The sequence below is a fragment of the Toxorhynchites rutilus genome, chromosome 2 (genome assembly GCF_029784135.1).
Source record: "Toxorhynchites rutilus septentrionalis strain SRP chromosome 2, ASM2978413v1, whole genome shotgun sequence".
NCBI classification, from domain to species: Eukaryota; Metazoa; Arthropoda; class Insecta; order Diptera; family Culicidae; genus Toxorhynchites; species Toxorhynchites rutilus.
In genome coordinates this window covers 30,669,103-30,691,651 of record NC_073745.1, presented here as the reverse complement: position 1 = coordinate 30,691,651, position 22,549 = coordinate 30,669,103, and the positions used below count along the sequence as shown (strand labels likewise).

At 37.3% G+C, this 22,549-nt stretch overlaps 1 protein-coding gene across 4 annotated transcripts in view; it reads left to right on the top strand.

Annotated features, from left to right (window-relative positions):
• LOC129764998 (insulin-like receptor) overlaps positions 1 to 22,549 on the top strand; it is a 551,253-nt gene that overhangs the window by 344,242 nt on the left and 184,462 nt on the right. Inside the window, exon 1 of one of the 4 annotated variants that reach the window (XM_055764735.1) lies at positions 12,081 to 12,233. The exons of the other annotated variants lie outside the window; for them this stretch is intronic. The gene's annotated coding sequence lies outside the window, so the exon portion shown is untranslated. Of the gene's footprint in view, positions 1 to 12,080; positions 12,234 to 22,549 lie in introns of those variants that run through there. 4 annotated transcript variants of the gene reach the window in all.

Here is a 22,549-nt window from a genome sequence, read left to right as displayed (position 1 = left end):
CACTATCTACCCAGCTTGATAGCCATGCAAGTAGACCCAGTGCTGCCAGAATAATAGATACCGTTCTAAATCATATTTCGGACGCTTAAGGCATATGATACAGAAAACAGATCTAAATTTTTTGCACAGGCATTATTTGGTTGATATTTTTAACAAATTAGTTCAATATGCTTTTAAGATTTCTACTTTGGTACCTATTTGATTGATAATATTAAAAAAATGGGTAGGTTATATCTATGATATAACCGCAAGGTTGACGTGGGACTACATCAGCTTAGCAATCATTTGTTTGTTAGATTAAAATTTTGATTGAATGCAACAATTTCCGAATTCAATTGAATTCAATATATTTGCTTTGTCAGTAAAAAGATTGTATAATGCCATGTAAGGTCAATTCATGCAATAGATTATGTTCTTCGTTATAAGTAAATTTAATGACAGTCCTTTTACGTTAGGTATGATGACATCTTGGTTTTGATGTCTGTGTTAAACAAACACATTTCAGTCAGAATAAAAATGACCCCGATTTGCATGTATTTGCAATGCCGATTTCTCCAGACACCTTGGTTTAGAAGTCTTTATTAGGTAAACACATTTCAGTCGAACAAAAATACCCCTGACCTGCATGAATATGCAATGCCAATTTCCCCACGCTCCTTGGATTTAAAGTCTGTGTTAGGGAAACACATTTCAGTCGGAAGAAAAAAAACCCCAATCTGCATGAGTTTGTAATGCCAATTTCCTCAGAAACCTTAGTTCTGAAGTTTGTGCTGGGGAAATACATTTAAGTTGGAACAAAAATGCCCCCGACTTGCATGTATTTGCAATGCCAATTTATCCACGCTCCATGGATTTGAAGTCTGTGTTAGGGAAACACATTTCAGTCGGAATAAAAGTATCCCCGACTTTAATGTATTTGCAATGCCGATTTCTCTAAAGTTGCTTGGTTTTGAAGTCTGTGTTAGGGAATACAGATCGGTGCGAACAAAAGTCCCCATACTTTCATGTGTTTGCGATGCCGATTTCCCCAAGGCTGCTTGGTTTTGATGGCTGTGTAGGGGAAACCGTGAATCGGGCCAATTAAAACGAGGTAGTTAGGGCGTTTAGATAACGGTTAACATTTTACAGTTATTCAATTGTTTATCTAATGAAAAATAACATTTTATTAATTGCGGTAGAAGCGTAGGAATATTCCGTATCAATTGATGCAACCATCTTTCCGATCCAGTAAGAAATGTTCGAGTTATAGGCATTCGGAATCATTCATTTTTTCTTGCATGTTCTATGTTTAGGTTTTCATTTTACCCCCCATATACTCCGGTTAGACGTAGTCCCACGTCAAAATAATCGAATAAAACGCTTTTCAAATGAAGCGAATAAAAATCATCAAATAATGATAGTGTAACCAAGGGATTACTCTAAGGAAGCAATTGTGATATTAATTTTATAGTTATATCATCAGTGCATTAAGCATTTGAAGATATTAGAGCAAAGTGTCCGAAATATGATTCGGAACGGTACACGTAATTGAACTCATTTCAGGTATTTTCCAATCCGCTTTGGTAACATATGGTAAAGGATCAGAAAAAATACATAGTGATAGCGTTAGATTATGATGTTTGCTTGCTACACTTTGCTGTGATATTTTGAGTTTTTAGAAACGACTTACTTTTTGTAAGCAACAAACCATAATACAGGGTCTTTCAGATTAAACGCTCACGCAAAAAATCGAATAGCTCCTTATAATGTTTTTTTTTAACTTATAAAAACATTTTGAAATGAAATCCGGAAGGTTCATTTTCGAGCGAAAAGCTATCCCTTCTCATTTGATTGAGATGAATGCATTGAGTCGAACGAAAACCAAAAAAAATATCATTTTTATGATCTCGACTTTCCGCAGTGATGTCCGTTCATTTAGTGTCATATTCGCGTTGACGACATTGACCTTCGTGTGCGGCGGTGGTGTGGAACTAAGGAAACAGATTTTAATTTTCCAAAATCGCTCTTAATTGTGGCATAACTTCCTTAGTTGGCTGGTGTACAATGATTCTCGTTCCATTCCAGTTCGATTGCCGACCATTTTGAGGTGGATTTTAAACAGAGCTACTGAACTAACTCTGACTCATCTCTGGTGGAAAGGATTTCGAAGATTCTGGTGTTTCAAGGATATTTGCATCGACATAAAATATAATCTGTTTTCTTGAAGAGATGTTCTTTCACTACAACAGCTATCTTCCTCATCATTGACCACATTGTTCCGCGAATCCATCAGGTTGACGAGTAGTACGGAGAAGTTTGGTTCAATTACGGAGAAAGTGTGGGGAATATCGATACATTAAAATGATGTCACCAGTTTTGATGAACCATTCCAATAAAGTAAACATAATCTTTCACGTTACAAGATAAGTTATTCAGCTCCAATTGCCGCGTATAAACTTTTCACGTGTGACAGTTGAAAGACGAAGAGTTTTCCTACTAGGAGTACTATTTAATTTGCTGATTATGTAAAAGTAGAGCGGATTAATTTGATTATTTAAATATAAATATTGGAAACAAAAAAACTCAGTTTTTCTTCTAGAATTCAGTTTGCTATTATTATTTTTTTCATTTCTAAGCGCTATAATCCATGAGATGCACAAAACAACAAAGATTTGGGTAGTAATTTGAAAAAAAAACATGATAACAAAACTATGGATACATTCAGGACGCTTGGATGTCTTCTGCTGTATCCTTTGTATCTTTTTGTTCAACTTCATCAGAAAGATGTGTTCCAAGGTGCCCTCTCCCGAGGTAGACCGATGCAGTGATAGGACGAGTGCCAGAGCACTAAATCTCATGCTGGTACGGACATTACAAGAGCACCAACAGCAGATAGCTCGTGATGGCTGGTTTTGCGTTTAATCCAGTGTTCCCAAACGTTGTATATAGCAGGTTGGCGTTGTTCCGTTTCGAGTGATTTCATCTATTGTTGAAATGTGAAACTTGAACTACATGAATGCGTGAGAGTACCACCGAACATTTCTGTGATCATCCTTGTCATTGATGGAAGCTTCTACGTAGTCTGTGTCCAGCCGTTTGAGGCGATCCCATGTCTGGGAAATGAACCGCTGTTAATTTACGATAGTTTTAATTCATCAAATTCAGTAAATATTTATGTTTGTTTTGTTCGATATATTACATGAATGTGCACCTTTTCGTCAAAGAAGAATAGTCTCGAATCGATGAAGGAAAACCGAGGAACAAGGTAGAGAGCCATTTTGAATGCAATTGAGCCCGTTTGGCCTCTAAGCCGTCTCGTCAACGACTCCACCAGAGATTTGGAAAACGAATTGTTAACGAAGTTTCTGACCCCATGTATTGCTAGTAACCAGTCCATTTAAAAATTGTTGAGTGGCATATGCGCTACTTGTAGGTTTTTTGTAAAATACAATATCGGTTTAAATGCCTCTAGGTAATCCTCCAGTTGAATTCCCAGTTGGATGAAAGATCTGCAGGAAATGTTGATATTGATTTTGATTTTGTTCTTTGTTGTTCATACGATTCATCTTCTCACCTAGTTCTGGAAATTCCTGTCCGAGCTGGATGAAGAAGGATTTTTGCTCAGAAAAGCTATCGACCATTTTATAAATTCCTCCCCATCGCGTTTGACACCAAACCGGAGGATATGTCGCCTTATGATATTCGAAAATGGTCTTGTATTTTACATTTTTACAGCATTTAGCAACTTCTGTCACTTTTTTCACGTTGGAGTGGCTTTTATCCACGACATCGAGACTGGCCAGTTGCAAAGAATGCACTGAACACCTCACGAGTCTACATTGTCTACAATAAACACGAAAATTTGCTCGATTCTGATGCCATATCGAGTAAGCAGTTCCAAGACTTTTGATTTCAAAAATTCTGCGGTTTGGTGCTGCTTTACTTCGGTCATGCCTATGATTGATATATGTATGCGAGCGGTATTGAACGGCTACGTAATGAAATCAAGGTGAACTTACCAAGAGTCCTGCTTACAACTTTATCACCTACTGAAAACTGAACACCGATCCCTAAAAGAGGCTGATCATCAGACATAAAAGTTTGCTTTTCATCTCATTTGCTATTGCTGTCTGGATTCACAAAGCTGCTTGTTCAATGTGTCCAGTTACATTATGTTTATTTAGTTTGATTCCGAAAGCGGTTTCTAGGGGGTCTAGCAGCTGTCTTAAGCCTTCCCACTGGAAACACGATAGCGAGAGGCGATGATACGATACAAGCTTTACACCTGTATCGACCAACAGCTGTTTATCAAGAGTAATGCAAGCTTTCTAGGAATGATCCGCTGTTTTTTCGTTGGTGTCACATGTTCGCTGATCAAACCGTACTCAATTGCCATGCTTGTGTGGCGGGTCCGGAAATACCGAATGAAGTTTCCTACATCATACCTAGATTGAATGTATGTGCAGGAGTCGTTCCCTTCAATCCTGCAGTATACTCGTTCTCCTTCCTTATGCACAAACTGGGACGCAATTTTTTTCCGTTTTCCACCTTCCATTCTCACTTTTGACAAACACTGCTACGAGCAACTCAATTGGGTCTCCGTCTCTTCGATTGAATGGCACGATCGTTCATTCAACAGAAGGGAATCTCAAATCTCTATTATAGGATGACATGCTACAAGAATAAATGAGCGGTTATTCAACCAAATGGAAAGAACATAGGGAGCAGTGATCCGCATGAGTGAAGAAATTCAGTTCATGAGCTTCCTGATGGTTATTGCTATTCCGAATTCAAAAGAATGACATGATTATTTGCTGCACTGTCAACAGCGTCGAAGTCGTAATGTTAGAGTTGTGCATGAAGAATTTTATTCTCCGTTTAAAACGCGTTATCGAAAGAAGGGGTGGTCACATCGAAAATGTCCTTAAACAAGATATTTTTTCGTTTTTTTTAATATAAAAATCGTTTCACTTTTGTAGAAGTTATTAAATTTTTTTACGTGAGTGTTTGATCCAAAAGACCCTGTAGAATGTATACTAACCCGTTTGTATGAGTTATATTTAATCAAAAATTCAAGAGAGCTAAAAACACGTAAAATATGTTGCTCCAGTGAACCTCACTCGTGATGCACCATGTTATAGGGCGCTAGAAAGCTCATCAGAGTAGTGAAATTTCGTAATCAGATCAATTCGGATCGCTTTTTAGGGAATTGAACATTAAAAAAACGGGTCGAATTATTTCGTGATACATAACGAATAATTGACAGATTTAATTTTTAATTTGTTCAGTCACAGAGAGTTAAGTATTTGGTGTACCCATAAGCATTCAAAGATCTACCTCAGTCAATCAGTAAATACAGTAACTACAGTATTTGCAGTCGTGATATTTGAAGATTTTGGAGGCATGAATGCGAATCGGGAATAGAAAAATAGAAAAGGCTGACAAGGCTTTTAATCGTTGTATTTTCACTGCAGTGATGTTCATACATGATGGATTTAGTTATGTTCGCTAACTTTTCGGTTTTATAACAATGTTTGACAATTGAACTCTCGTTTAGTACTTCATTTTTCCGTTTGCTTCATCCACCCTTCACTGTTCGACAATTGATAGTTTGTTCTATTTTCAGAATGTAATGTGTTAGATTGAAAAGCTACAGATTCCATTGGTACGATCTTTGGATTAATTCGTCGATTTTAGTTGACCAGTTGAATTACGTATTTTTCTTCACGATTTTGTAGAAACAAATTGAATCTTGCGTATATTTTTCCTTTGTTCTTCATGAAGCTTTCAATACATTTGACATTATTTTGCAATATATGAACTGCTCTTCTTTCAGCTAAACTATAGAAATTAAGACTTGACATACAACGAAAATTGAAATTGAAGTCATTCCACCGCATGTTACAAATCTAAAACAATTGCTCCGAACAGTAACAGACCTACGTTATGCTTCAGTCAGTACCCCCTGGAACAGACCCTTCTACTTTTTTGATTAACAGATTTAAGACAGAGCTCTGCTTCATGCAAGGGTTTATGGTCTGCAGTATTGAATCTAGAATAGAAGGATCAAACGAACGACTATAATCCAGTTGAAAGTCACCTTTTGAAGATATTAACACTTTGCGGTTGTTTGTCTGCTCTCAGCCACCACAGCAAAGAATCATATTAAATATGTTATTCAACGATGTAATAGCTTACATTTTTTCCTAAACGAATTTTAATGTCTAGTGAACTTCTTCAAGAATGTATACCGAGTTTCTATGAATAATAGATAGCGGTACTCGGTATAAACAAAGTATTATTATTGTGGATAGATAAGAGGATCTTTTTCGAGGGAAATTAATTCCGACCGTAAAGGGTTCAATTCCAATTAATTATAATATTCTGGGTTCCATCTGATTGGTGAATTAATGCGTTGTTTCGATTAATCTCTTTGCGCCATAGATTCGATTAGTCTCTTTGAGCACTATCTCCACAACGCGTTAAATACTTCTTTTATCAATGAATCTATGTGAGCGCTCACTCTGAGTCCATTTCGCAAATTTGAAGAATTCCGGTAAATATTTCATTATGTGAGAAACTGAACTTTTCATTATACTTGCATTCGACAAGCATGAGCCTGAGCTTGGGCAAACTGTACAATATTATTCGAACTGTTAATATTCAATAATGGCCGGCCACTTTCTTGTAGTCACAAGGCGGTGGAAAGAAATATTAGTGTGTTATTCGTGGCCCAAGGCTTTAGCGCTTCTCAGCGTAGTTCCCCTGCGATTGTCATAAGAAGGAAACTTTTTGGAGGGATGCATTAAAAACCAAGATTCACTGCAATAGGTGATGTGAATCAGTAAACGCAAAGTGAACCTTTTGACGGAACGAATTCATTCTATTACGAGGTGAAGGAGAATACTGAAGAATCAACGGAGGGGACAGCATCTCTTCAATAATTTCGATAAAAAATATGTTTTCTCAATTCAAAACGCTGCGACGGAGAATATCAAAGGGCAACCTGAGAAAGTTACCGAACTTTTATTGTTAAATGAGCGGAATAATGCTTTCTAGAGTTGATTCGATGCATTGAGGTAAAATGAAATAAATGCTCCACTTAATCTTTTAACCAACAAAATTACACTTTGTGTAATGAAGATCTCTTAAAAATTAGCATAAACATCATTCTATGTAATTTGGTTCCTATAATGGTGATAATGTTCAACTAAAAAAACACAAATTTTGTGTCACAAAATGACAAAAATCTGAACATTCAACATATCCTTTGGGGTCTGTTTGTCTTAAACTGGCTTTACTTCTAAAAGTGCGCTACTTAGAACGATGATGTTGATTTCATTTGAAAGATGGAATAATTTGGTATTGAATACTGTATTATAATTTAAAAATTGGTGAAATTAAGTAACATTATATAAGTAAAGGACTTAAAACTTACAAACAATAAAAGTTTAATAATTCTCTCATATTTTGGGTTTGACCTTATTATGATGCTTTTATCCTAAATAAATCTTTGTTACCTCCTGAAAGCTTTTTAGATCAGCTTCCTAACACGCTGTATCTTACACGAACATTTACATACAAAAACGCTTCAAGCAAAGTAGATGCCGCACTTGCACACAATCGATTAAAACGAGAACATGCAGTTCTGCTTTTCAGCGGCTAAGTTGTAAAAAATATTTTCCGGTGGAAGCCATTGGTGTATTTTTTTGACGTGGGACTACGTCTAACCGGAGTATATGGGGGGGGGGTAAAATGAAAACCTAAACACAGAACATGCAGAAAAAAAGGAAAGATCCCGAACATTTCTTACTGGATCGGAAAGATGTTTGCATCAATTGATAGGGAATATCTCTACGCTTCTGTCGCAATTAATAAAATGTAATTTTTCATTAGATAAACAATTGAACAACTGTAAAATGTTAAGCGTTATCTAAACGGCATAACTGCCTCATTTTGATTGGCCCGATCTACGATTTCCCTAACACAGCCATCAAACCCAAGCAGCCTTGGGTTAATCAGCATTGCAAATACATGAAAGTCGGGGGCATTTTTGGTCCGACAGAAATGTGTTTCCTCAAGGTGTCTGACACAACGCTTTGGCTCGGTTATTCATTATTGTATTGAAGGATATACCTTCATATCTTCCGCTCACTGAATGTCTACGCATACCATTTGATGATTAGGCAAATGTTGTTAACCATTTTCTGCGATAACGCCTATTGATTAAACAATATGCGTTCGACATACATGTCAAAATTGGAACTGAGTGCCTGAAGTTCATAAAATCAAGCAAATTCGCGGTTCGAGAATGTAAAATAAAATAATCGTTTGATAATTCCCCCGTTCACATATTTTGTTCTAGGTATTATACCAAACGTAAAAGGACTGTCATTAAATTTACTTGTAATGAAGAGCATTATCTATCGCAATGCATGAATTGACCTTACTTGACATTATACAATCTTTTTACTCACAAAGCAATTATATTGAATTCAATTGAATTCGGGAATTGTTTCATTCCATCAAAAATGTAATCAATACAAGCAAATGATTGATAAGCTAAGGTAGTCCCACGTTAACCTTGCGGTTATATCATAGGTATAACCCACCCATTTTTTTGACGTAGGACTACGTCTAACCGGAAGATATAGGGGGTGAAATGAAAATCTAGGCACTGAACAAGTAGGAAAAAATGCAAGATTTGGAACGCTTATAACTCGTGCATTTCTCAATAGATCGCAAAGGTTTTTGCATCAATTGATAGGAAATATATCTACGCATCTATCATAACGAATAACATTTTATATTTCTTGAGATAAATAATTGAATAATTGTGAAATATCAAGCATTGTCAAAATGCACTATGTGCCCATTTTTGATTGGTCCATTTTGTGCTCCTCAAATCGTACCGACCAAAACGGGCAACCAGAGCAGCAGCGAAATAGAATGAAGCACGATTGGAAAGGAAAAAGAAAAAAATGAACGAAACATTGGTCGCAGTCTCACACATGCGTAATTCTCGAGCCAGCCAGTCAGCTTAAAAATCCTCGCTCCGCTGCCGTAACGATCATTCTTTATGTGGACACCGACTGGACAACATCGTTGCTGGACGGCGAGGGATCAAGTGCCTTTCTCAAGGCAAGAGGGTGGAGGTGGTGCGCTGGAGTAAAAGTAGAGTAGAGTTTTCAAAGGGCCTTTCTCAAGGCTAAGGGCGAATGAACTGCAAAAGTTTAAAGTCTCTATAATACAAGACCTTCCTTCCTTCCTTCCGTAACGATCATTCTCATCCAAACCGTACACCACATCGGTTCTCATCACAACACATCAACAAACCAACCCAAGCAGCCATGTCTGGACTGGGTAAGGAGGAAAAGTGAAGGGAAAGGCAAAATCCCGCTCGAACCGTGTTGATCTGGAGTTCCCCGCAAGGGTAGCTAGGCCGAGCGCGTTAGTACCAGTGTACCAGTCCACCTAGCCGGCGTTATATAGCTTCGGCCGCCGAAGTGATCGAGTTAGCTGGCAAAGCTGCTCGCGACGATAAGAAAACCCACATTCGGAACAGAACACATTCGGTTCGGTGGACATCAAGACAACAGGCAGTTGCAGCGAGTGGCGAGTGGCAAACGCAATCGCAAAACGGCATCAGGTAGCAGAAGAAAAAAGTTTGTTCTTTATACAAACTGCTTTGGTGGCAAATCCAGAACAAGGCGACATCGAGGGCGTTCGAAATGGTTTTTTTCAAAACCACGAGTACTCAGTTTTCTAAATTGGAACCATTCCATGAAACAAGGCGCTTTTCAGGGCCATTAAACCTTCCAAAAAAGAGTTGAGGAAATAAAGTTCAATGCTTTCTAAAACATTATCCAAAATAATAATAAAACACAAATTGATGTTTTCATAATTTGTTTGCCAGGATCTGATGAGTATGTGAATTTGGCAGTTGTTCTGAGCTTATTGATAGTTGGGGACTTTCCTGATTACTCAATTTTCACCAATTCTTAAATTGTTTCCAGATTGAAAGTACAGTAATCTACAATTAGTTCGACATTTAGCTAATTGGACGGACATGTAATGCGACTTATTTAGTTGGACATTTTTGTAAACATAGAGATCCAAATTATGACCCCACATTGAAAGTCGACACTGTACCACTGTCATCGCAAATGTTCAATTACAGGTTAAAATCGCCTCCAATGCGACACTGAGTGGCGCTTCGGCACGTCGCATTGAATGTAATTTACTGTACAACATGTCACAAAGCTGGATGGGAAGAAATTTTCCAACTGTGAAAGCTGTGGCGAGTGGCAACAAATCGCTAAACAGGAAGGTTTAGCCAAACAAGATGGGGATATCGAGTGATAACAAAACAATAAACTCATTAGATTAAAGATAATTTTGTGATCCTGAAAAGGACCCTTTTTAGCCTGTATGTGAATCCAACGAGCGAACAAATCGTAATGAATGTATTTTTTTGCCATCGCTCCCTTTTAACGCTCATTCGTTCGTCTCGTTGGACTCGCCCCTCTGGCTGAGTCTGCCGATTTGTCTCTATCCTGTGAGTGTGTACCGCTAGAGTATAAAACACACGGACCCCAAAAAAATATCTTATTTTCTTTCAAACCGTAAACCCGTGTGGTTGTACGGCATCGGTATCGTGGACGTAACAAAGGAGGACAAGTTAAGGGAAAGGCAAAGTCTCACTCGAACCGTGCAGGTCTCCAGTTCCCTGTTGGTCGCATTCACTGATTGCTCCGCAAGGGAAACTAGGCCGAACGGATTGGTGCCGGAGCACCAGTATACCTAACAGCGATTATAGAGTTTCGGCCGTCGGAGTGCTCGAGTTGGCTTGCAAAGCTGCTCACGACAATCAGAAAACCCGCATCAAGAATAGAGCAGCTTCGGTTCGGCGCTCATCAAGGCAACAATTAGTTTCAGTGAGTGGCAAAGTGTTTCTCCGGCACATCGCATTAAATGTAATTTACTGAACAATATGTCACAAGCTGGATGGGAAGAAATTTTCTAACTGTGAAAGCTGTGGCGAGTGGCAAACGCAATAGCTAAACAGGAAGGTTTAACCGAACAAGATGGGAATATCGAGTGATAACAAAAACACAACACCAAAGGTTCTTTTCAGAACCATCAACATATTCATAAAGAGTAAACAGTAAACTAATCCATTTTTCAGGTAGATAGGTAGGTATTCACGTAGGAGAAGAAAATAAAACAATATATTTAAAATATATATTTAACAAAAGCTGTCCCCTTTGTATAGTCCTACGTCACTCCGGTTATGTCCCCGATATTACCCACCCGTCTTTTTTTGTTATTCAACAAACCTTATGCACATATATGCTTTAAACCGAATTTATTGCCCAATAAAGTTATACAAAATTAAATGGAATTGATGGTAAGTGGTGGTTAATAAAATAAGCTATCATTTGGTGCATAAACATTACCATATGGTTGCTTTCCAAAGAAATGAAATATTATCAAAGTAACTGTTCAATTTTCCGAACAGCTAACCGTTAACGGATTAATTCATGTCAATGTGGAATATGAGAAAAATTTGACCACAAAAACACAAAAGCTTCCAACAAATTACTTTTTCAATACAACTTGCGAAGTTGGCAGCACTGTCGTACTCCTGTGAGCACCACGGGAAAAGGACAATGAGTAACGGTTCGATCGCTTCGCAACCCCGCGACGTGTGAGCAAAACAAACACTCACACACACGCGCGCGCGCTCTCAGACAGTGTTTGGCAAACCGGAATCCGCGCTCATATGTTGCTTCCTCAAAAATGCATTACGATGCCTTACGATTGGCAGCCACGGAGGGCATCGATGATTGTGTGGCCATTTTGAGTGTTAACGTGAACCTTCTCTCCCGAGGGAATTTGCTCACAATTTATCCGCGCGTTTCATTCAATAACCGGAGATTCTCGTTCTCTCTCGCTCGATCAATTTGCTAACAGTACTGGTAGTGGTGAAGGCGGTATATTCTCTGGCCTCGTTAGTTGATTGATTCTGCTCTGCCCTGTGATTGAGACCGCGCCAGTTACTATGTTCGTTCGGTCGTTCGTTTACTAGACATTTCACTACACCGTACAACTTTACTCTAGCAACTCTCGGGACCGGTTCTCAATTCACTTTCGTAGTGCGCGCAGGTTCATGTATTGGTTAGGAATATCACGCGCGCGGGGAAAAATCCGTTGGTTGTGTGTTGGTTGGGCGTAATGCTACGGTAACAGGGGTAAGAAATCAAAACAAATTTTTTGCGTTTGTGTGCGGCGAGCGATGGCCAACCGTTCGTTTTCATAAACTGAAACTGTGCTCGGGCTTCGCTCGGAGAATGATCACAAAACACACACAACGAGCCTAGCTGTACGGCTATTTAAACATAAGGGACAGTGCGTTTTGGAGAAATGCTTGCTCGGAGTGTAGGACAGTGATGTCAAACTGATGTTTTTTTTGCTTGTTGATATTAAATTTTAGCTTGAATCAAAATCGATTTCTTTTCACATATTTGTAGAAATGTTCATATCAAGTTATTATCTATGGGCCTGATTCTCGAATACACTTCACGGTGGAAACGAAATAAACGGCACGTCATTGAACTACGTTTTGCGAGTTAGTGAAGTGTCGAAGATAATAATGAGTTTTCAAGCAGAATGTGCACTTTTCAAATAAAAAATCATTAATGAAAATTAACTTCTTCGTATCAAATTGGTATTCAATGTGAGTGGAAAACTTTGTTTCCTTCATCCGATAGAATAATCTCATACAAAAATTTTATCTGAAGATGATTTGATATTATAATGATTAGTTTAATGGGAAACTGATCTCGTATCCAGATGTCGACACCGTACCGTTGTCATCGCGGATACGTTTCATCCCGTTTCCACCGCGAAGTGTATTCGAGAATCAGGCCCTATATCTATAAAAATGGATTTCTGTCTGTCTGTCTGATTCTTATGGACTCGGAAATTGCTGAACCGATCGACATGAAAATTGGTGTGTAGAGGTTTTTGTGGCCGAGGAAGATTCTTATGATAGTTCGAGACCCCTCCCCCCTCTCTAACGGTGGGCTGCCATACAAATTAAACACAAATTTCTGCATTACTCGAAAATTAATGAAGCAAATGAAACCAAATTAGCAATACAGAGGTTTTAGGGTGCAATAAATGTTTCTATTGTGGTTAGACGCTCCACCCCCCTCTCTGAGGGGGGTCTGCCATACAAATGAATTGTACTACGATGATGCACAGGTTTCACAATATCCGCTACGGATCCAGTTTGTTCGAATTTACGCACTACATGAGCGATTGTGTGCTCTGTAGACCGTCCATGACGACCAAAGTCCGTCCGTAATGCTCGAAAAACATTTGCCGGTTTTTCATCATTTTTATAGTACAATTTAACAAAATTAACTCGTTGTGCGATGTTAAAACGATCCATATTGTAAAATGGCAGAGAATTCAACTAACGATATGACGCTTTGGTTGACAGCTATGTCAAACGGTTGTCATCGCAGGGCTGTATACTTTCGGAAGCCCGAAATGGAAGACCCTGTATGGTGGTTTGACAGTCTTCCCCTCTGTCTAAGGGAAGGCTGCCATACAAATGAAACACAAATTTCTGCATAACTCAAGAACTAATAAAGCAAATGGAGCCAAATTTTGGATGTGAGGATTTGTAGGTACGAGAAATGTTTCTATGATGATGACATCCCTTCCTTCTCTGGAACGGAAAGTGGGTTCCATAAAAATAATACACATATTCCAATCAAACATGACAATTGAAAATTTTCGAAAATTTTCGCATGTGTTCTACAATTACATATTGACAAGCGTGGTTATTTTTATATAAATAAAAATGGATCGCCGAATGTGTTGATAAGAGCAAAACTCGAGAAAGGAATTGTCCGATTTAGGACTGTCTTCATTCTATCATATTTTCTGCATCAAAAATGTATTCCATGTAGCAGGGAAACATGTTAATGGCAACTGGAAATCTTGCACGAGAATTGTGTCTGAAAATAATCTGTTATAATCTGTTATAATTATAATCTGTTATAATAACTTTTAATTATAATGTCGAGTTGTCACATTTCATTACTGAAATTGGATAGTAAAAAATAATGTTCAATGGGTCGATTAGAAGATAAATCAATGAACAGTTCTTCGATTGGACCCATGAACGTGCGTTTAGTAAGAAAACGTGGATGAGATAACGAAAAATAAATTTTGGGTGGGACGAAGTTTGCCGGGTATGCTAGTACGTAGTAGAAAAATTTTAATAAAAAAAAACAAATTAAATTATATTATAATCATATACTCTGTGCAAATTTTGGTCATAGACGATCAAATTTCAAGCAAAAAAAGGCTTCTACGCATGCGATTGAATCTCAACTATGGCAGAATTATTGAACTTTTCTTGTTTTGGGTTCTTAAACTGGCTCTGATACAGAAGGTATATTACTTAGAACGATTCTCAGGCTTCCATTCGAAAGATGAGAAAATCTGGTACTGATTACGTTTGTAAAATAATTAAAGATGATTGTAAAATCTAAAAAAAGCATTAAATTTAGTATTTTCTTATGTGTTTTATTGAATCTCTCTCGAGAATGCATGACAAAGTTTGCCATTTCTAGTAACCAATTTAAAGCTCTCGAACTACAATACGATCCTCGATTCCTCACTCTCATCCTTTTTGAATTTCACTGAAATATCAACACTTGCTGATGAGCCTTTAATTAGAATTTTCAGAAACCACGATTTTTACTCCACTCTAATTTCAGCCCATTCTACACTTTAGCCTTATTCGAGAGCTTTTGTCTTGGATTCTAATAGGCGGGCAAGACTACCTGCTGTCTAGATGTGTGAGTAGTATTAAAGGATTATTCTTTTCCTCTGTTTAAGCGATGATTCCTGATTTCGGTGGTTTTCACTGTTGATGATTGCTGCCTACGTCTGATTGCTCTGTCTAAATCTTAATTCTCAAGACATTTGGATACATTTTTACCTCGTGTACTTCACAGATACGTATAATCTGTCCATTAGCACATTTCATTTGTATTCTCATAGGGAGGACGGAAAACCCTTCCCCATGTTTGATCACCCAAACTATTGAGTTTCTAGACCAGTATGATGATAAGGGTATTTACTGTGGCAAAAATTCAAATTAACATCAGATATTAAAGAATTAATGTTTACCGGTTGAAGACGAAGATTTGATTATTTTCATAAAATAATTAGGGTTGAATAAAACTTTGCCCTACGTCGCAGGTTTCATATATTCTCACAAACAAGCCAATATAAACTGTCAAAACAATGCTGCTCAAGAGAACAAATCATAATCATTGTACTATGGATGTGTACTGAGTGGAATTTAATCAGCTACTGAATAAAGATTTCGATGAATAATAACGAGTAAAATAGCTCTATCGTATTCTTCTACGGCACCGGAACGTATATATTCAGCACAAAAACTGAAAACTCTAGGTATCGAGATTTGAACGAATCGATGAACGGACTAAAGATTTTCTAAAAATCATCGGATTTAGGATCAGAGATTTTTCATTCAAGTTTCATTTCCAGTGAAAATGTGAGACTGGTTCAGTTCAACTCACAAACCAAGCTCTGATCACAGGCTAATTTCAAACTTCTTTGTGTTTATCATATTTTAAGGAAAAAAATATGCTAGATAACAAAATATTTTATTCTAATGAAATAGTCAAACCATATTAAATTTTAGTAAAGTTAAAATTTATAATACCCAAATTTCCCAATTCAGTTCGATTTTTAAAAAAACCGTTCACCGAAGACTATCTGAAAACTGTATCGTTGCTGCTGGGTTGGTTGCTGGGTCTCTCTTATTGATTCAGATATGCTGACTCGATTCGCAGTGCGTTTATTATTTTCGATAATTTATCTTAAACGTGCTGACTGCGCTTGACGCAAGGCGATGATTTCTGTTTACGATGAATATAAATATGTTGACTACATTTAATGCTGCCTGTGTTCTATGCGTGGAAGTGGGTTCGCCTAATATATCAATGTTGATGGAGAATTTTTTTTGTTTTCAGCCGCTTCCAATATTTGGCGATTGTGGTTGACAAAACATGCTACCTAGCCTCAATTCGGCTTTTCTATTTTTTGAATAGATTAATTTTATGTTTTGTTTTATTCCCAGGTCTAATCGTTGAGCAACAGACATAGCGTTCGTCGTTAAAAAAAATCGTAGGAGGTGGTTTTCGAGACACGATCGTATTCTTCACATAGGACTATGAAATTATGCAATAAGCTTATTTATTACTGATTATATTAGATTAGGGACGAACAAAATTTGATAATTAACTCTTCAGTTGATTTTTTTTGGTGGTCCTGATGCGTGATTTTGTTGTAACTTTTTCGAAACTTTTAAAAAGCAGAATTGATAATTTTCATATTGAGATTCATCCTCAAGATATGGTATTGACTGGTCACTGTCTAGAGTGAAGTTAAAAGAGAAATCACAGTAAAATAATTCATAACTATTGCTCGATGCAAAATCTCACCTTTTTCATTGCGTGTTAACTTTTTAAATTTTCAATTTACACCTTTTACGTTCCCATTAAACATAGTCCTACGTGAAAAAGCTTCATCAACCCCTCATCAGAGGAAATTTTATCTCCACAATGGTGCGCAGGGTAGTTGTTTATTATTAAGTTGCTCTAGGCTTTTTTGACTTTGAAACTAAAGACCTAAAACTATGTTTCCTCAAAATGAGTTAATGTTTTTTGTGAGTGATTTTGAAAAACAATATAAATAATTATATACTCGATCAAACAAATATTTATATGTAGCTCAGCTAACATAATAAGTGTGAGACATTCAGCAATAAGATAATCAGGGATACGAAATACAATTATTTGTCATATATGCTCGATGTTTTAAATTTCCCTAATGACATGAGCTTTTTGATCTAAAATACGGGATGGTTATGTCAGGGATGTTATTCAACGAAGCCACTTTCAACCATTGTTTCCGGCACAACTTGTAGAAATTTCATGATCGATCGCAATTGAATCACCCACCAATATGCTTAAAAACACTCCCAAATTTACACAAGCTTAATTGCAACTAAAATCAGTTAACTTTTTCACTGTTTCGGATGTTACTTTAAAATGCACCGAGCTGTTGTATTGAATTGTATTGTAATATCTTTTTAGTAAAAGATTTGGTTGCCCTGAAAAGCGCCAATGAATTCGCGAGAAAAAACTGCCATATGTAGAAGTGCGCTCTTCTTGGCAAACTGAATGCAGCCACAGACATCACTAAAGCAGTATGTTGCGGGATTATGTTCGACAGCTCAACGTATGATTATCAAATGTCTAAAATTGTCCAATATGCCAAAATTGAAAGTTTGACAGTTTTTGGAACTGTTGAAACTATTTGTTTCGCGATTTCGACTAATCGCTGGGATGTGCTTCTGAGTCACATAGGTGTAATGGTAAAAAGGTTGTCGCATGATGGCTCATTATGATGCTGTGAAACTGATTTACGCGAACTATGATGGGCTGATGACAGTCATTGAAGTTCTGTGAGATCCCATCGAGAACATGAACACTAGATCAAGTGCTCGGTCCCCTTTCCCAGCAATTTGTGTCACATTTATGCGTTTTCTGCACTTATGGTGCATAGTTCTACGCAAGATCTACGAGAGGTAAATGTTGTGCAGAACTATTTGCAAGCCCAAAGATTATCTCTGGACAACTTTGTGACCAGACTCAATGCATTGAATTGTTGCTATTTTGCTGAAAGTATTAATCCTGTGAGGTCGTTTATCTGCTCCAAGCCATCAATAAACTTTCCTAATCTTATACTTTATTCAACAATGTATCAATTCACACTTTTAAAATCTAGTCTTAATGTCTAGTGAACATTTCCACGGATCAAAACGGTGCTTCTATAAATAACGGTAATCAGTATAAACAAAAGTTATCACCCATGCCAGAGGGAAAACTCAATAGAAATCTACATGTATTGCGGCATTGTGTATATGTAAAAAGCAGGGATTGTTTAGTATGTTCAAACAGAAAGATATTAGGCTGATTATGTTTGCGATACATGTAGTCGAAAACCAGGACTGTGACTATTTCGAAGGGTACCTCGCGAAGGAGAACTGTAAAATATTATTTTATATGGAAACATTAAACGTTCAGTATGTATTCACTAAAGTTCACACAAAAATAAATAAATTTTGATTATCTGTCATAATCTTACAAGTTATGTATTTTACATCCATGTCCAAATTTAATACGACCGCAATGGATTAATATATCTGAAAAGGCCATTCGAAAGACTTCACTGAAAGTATCAATACAAACACGAAAAAAAGGTTTTTGTTTGCTTTAACTTTTATATTTCAAATTCTACACCAAAGTTGTCTTAGGACGACTTTTAAGAGCTTATCAATACAAACATTTTGCGACGAAGAACTCAAAATTATTGATGTAGATAACATAGATTTGAAAACCTCACATTATGTAGAGTGAAATATATTCTTCCAAATGACGTCTGTAAACATTTTTCATGTTTGCCCCAGAAATAACGCCAAACAAATGAAGAGGGCGTATTTTTGGGGAAGAAATATACTATATAACTTTGAGCAGAGTTGAGATATTGACAAATTCTGCAACGCAAAGTGTTTGGCTTAGTAAGCTCTATAAGTCTTCTGAAGACAGTTTGCATATAGAATTTGAAAGATAAAGACTAGACAGAAAACCTTTTTTTTCGTGATGACCCTAACGCAACTAAAAAAAGCGCTATATCGGTTATTTCAAGAGATAGAAAAAAAAGTTCCACGAAGTTACTTAAAATAATTGGGGCTACAACATTGTCAAACTATGTCTATTCTCTATCTATAAAGATAAGAAAGTTAGATTTTTCATTGAAAATTTTTGGTCACCCTATTTTGAGAATATAAAAATGACCGTTCTAATTTGTCGAATATAGTTTTTTTTCCTAAAATGTATATTCTTATCAAGGCTCATATGGCGTTAGCCAGACGGGACCGGGAGTTCAATATTTTGACATTTTTTCTTATTATCTATGTTGATAATATGTAACCGATTACTCGCGGTTGGCTCGAGGTTAGTATTACAAGTGTTCTCGTAATTGGGATGTTGCTGTCTCCAATGCTCTGTATATGTGCCCGACACGGGATACTTCCTATTGGGATGCGCAGCTGACCATTAATCAGCAACGCCACCTAGTCCGTACCCCATATCTAGCGTGGTGCGTCTTCTCGACTCGAGGAATCCAGGATAGAATGGTCACTAGCCGGCACAATCATCAGCTCGTGTAGAGTTGTCACTGCACAACCTTCGGCTCGTGTATCTGTAAAGAGTGTGTATTGCTGCGACTAAGTAAAAGTTTATAGATCAGATAGGAGGGATATGAAACAGGGACACAACGAAGGAAACATCATTAAACGTTGAAATCGGCGTTTCTGGGGAATAGGTATAGATGAAGTAGAAGATCAGGTTATAGCAAGTTTGAGTTTGAGTTTGAAAGAGGCACTGGAATTTTCATTGAAGATGCCGAAGCCAGTGGACGCGTTCATGAATGAACCGTCAGTAAAGAACATTTTATCAAATCTAACTTTCCCATATTTTTCCGAAAATATCGACGGAATAACATTGGAACGTAGATGATCTGGTGTTCCGTGGATTATAGTTTAGTTTTCTAAACTATTTCGAAAATAGTTTTTGTCTAGAGAATAACAGTCGAGCTCTAGATACAAATTTCTTCTTAACGCATGAGGGACCGCATGTTTTGGGGCAAACTTGTACGCTTTATTTGTTGGGATTCCACGAATGAGATCGTTTTGTTGGGCGTGGACGAGACGAAGGCGAGCCATCGGTAGGCCTTGTAGGATTCTTAGCAGACCAAGGATTCAACCATCGAGTGTAGAAAACACGGGTTATTTCGTGATCCATCCGTAATAGACGGAACACGAAACACGACAAAACTCGTGAGCGGTCCGCAATGTGTTAAATGCGCTTCCTGGACCATTGTGTACTGTAACTGCTAAATACGTGCAATTTTATACTGAAGTCAGAACTCTAGTGTCAACAACTGGACCGTTTGAAACTAGCGATTGGCCAAGAAACATTCAGAATTGACCTACAGAAAAGGTGCTGGATTTCATCAGGACAACGCAAGGCCACTCATGTCTATAGTGACTCGCCAGATACTCCGAGAGCTTGAATGGGAGGTTTTAATGCACCCACCATATAGTGCGGACCTGACACCAAACGCCTTTTTCTCGCACTGCAAAACTTCCTTAGTTATAAAAAAGAAATTGGGATCAACTATGCCACTGGTCGGTTCTAATATTCACACGAAATGGTTCTTTTATTCGAAGTAAGGCAAACAAAGTTGTAATGGGTTCTATCTAGGACACGACCGCAGTTTTCGACGTAGCACTACGGAATTATATTATTCACTTCACTACGAGAATGTACTACACGATAAGTAATCTCTTTTGCGATACTGACACCATCGGGCGATGAGGCTAAGTACTTATCGGACCGCCCTCGTATATTCCAAAATTCTGGATACTCTTCCATATCCGCACTAGCACAAAAAATTCTAGTATGCTACTCTTCTTTGTCATAGCATACCTCGATAGAGAGGGCTTCCTCTCCTCGTATCGAGCTGTGTGTTTATGTGTGTGAAATCAGCATTAGGCATGAATTATATCCGCTCGTTGTGTTATACTAGCTCACTCGCATCTGTGTTTTCATTCTATTCTATTTTCGGTTTCCGTCTCTAGGAAAGAAACTCCATTCCATACTCCTCCTTCACCCGACAAGAAAACAATCCTCTCCCGCTCGATGCTCTGCGGCAACCATGTTGCTTCGATGACCACCAAACGAGAAGTGGTGTGGCTTCAAATCGCGGATGGCTTATTTAAATCAAATATGATGAAAATGGGCAGAAACGAATGTATCAGTTGCTCGTTATTGACAGCTCTGTTCGGGAATGCACACAAATCGGTAGAATAAATGTATGGGAAAACGAGAATGCTTCCAGTTGTCATTACAGTCAAAGCTCTCTATAACGACAATCTTTATAGTGACAAATCTCTCTATAACGACATTTACAAAGGTCCCTTCAAAATCACATAGGAATTCTTTTCTTTATTGCGAAATTTCTCTATAACGACCATTCCCTGTAGCGACACATTTCTGCTCATACAAATCATTCTCTTTTGCGACAATTTTCAATTTTACTCCAACTATAGTGTATGGGTCAATGCCACGAACGTAAATAGTCTATGTCAGGGGTTCTCAAATGATGCTTCGCGGGAAAATTGTGCTCCGCGAAGTTATAGCAAATGCTCCCACCTGAAAACCCACATTGGAAAAAACATTCTTTAATCTGATTTAACTGGGCATATAGTGATTTATCTTGTTTACTCCGGGTCAGATATCGTGTAACTGTGACGTGCAACCGAAATAGAGTTGTTCCTAGTTGGGTGATGTCAATGCAAATAGGATTTGTTTCATTGGTTAAAAAATGCAGGTGCTTCGTCAAATTATTCTGCTATAAAAAGTGCTCTGCCATAAAAAAAAAAATCTGAAAACACCTGGTCTATGTTGTGTAGTATAAGATTTAATCAACTTTGAACATCTGTTCACACCCAACTGATTTAAATTTTCGGATAGTTACAAAAACATAAATTTAAACCATAAAAGATGGGGAAATCTAATTGAAACAAATTAAACGAAGAATTGTTGAACAAGAATCACGCTCTATAATTAAATTGCATTAAATTGTTATTTGGATAAAGCTTTTGATATCAAATTCAGGCAATAACATGAAGTTTGTTTCACTTCGAAAACATTCACTGCCCAACATGGGTTGAAATACACGAAAATTTTCAACGCCTGAAATAAATTGGACATAATTCAAAGGTTCGAAAAGGGTACTAAAAAGACAACATTGTCTAATGAGTTCAATGTGGCGCACAATGCGAATTCATTCATCTTTAAAAAATGGACTACAGCCGTGAAAAGGGTAAGAATATTGGCTTCACTGATATTCAATTGGCATATTTTGTCTGGCGATGAGATAAATAAAATTAATCATTTATTAAATCAGGGCCTGACGGAGCATTCAACAATAAAACTATAAACCCACCCAGCAAGCGGATTCTTTCCAGATTATCTATGCTGGTTTATTAACCAAAAATCAATTAACAATTTTCTATTTTTTTTTCATCTAGAGAAAATTTAGTATCGAACGAATGAACTGATTTTTATATTCATTGTTTAATGTTTTTTGTTTCAAAATGTTTAAACATCAATTATTTTTGTTTCTAATATAATTAGATTGTTTTGCGTGAGCTTGAGCATTTTGCTCCTTAGAGCGACATCTAAGCTCTCTATAATGACAATCTTTTATAGCGACAATTCTCTATAACGATGGTCCTCTGCGATGTCGCTATAGAGAGCTTTCATTGTAATTTAAACTGTTTAGGCATTAGTGGATTGTACTGTATAGCATGTCAAACGAA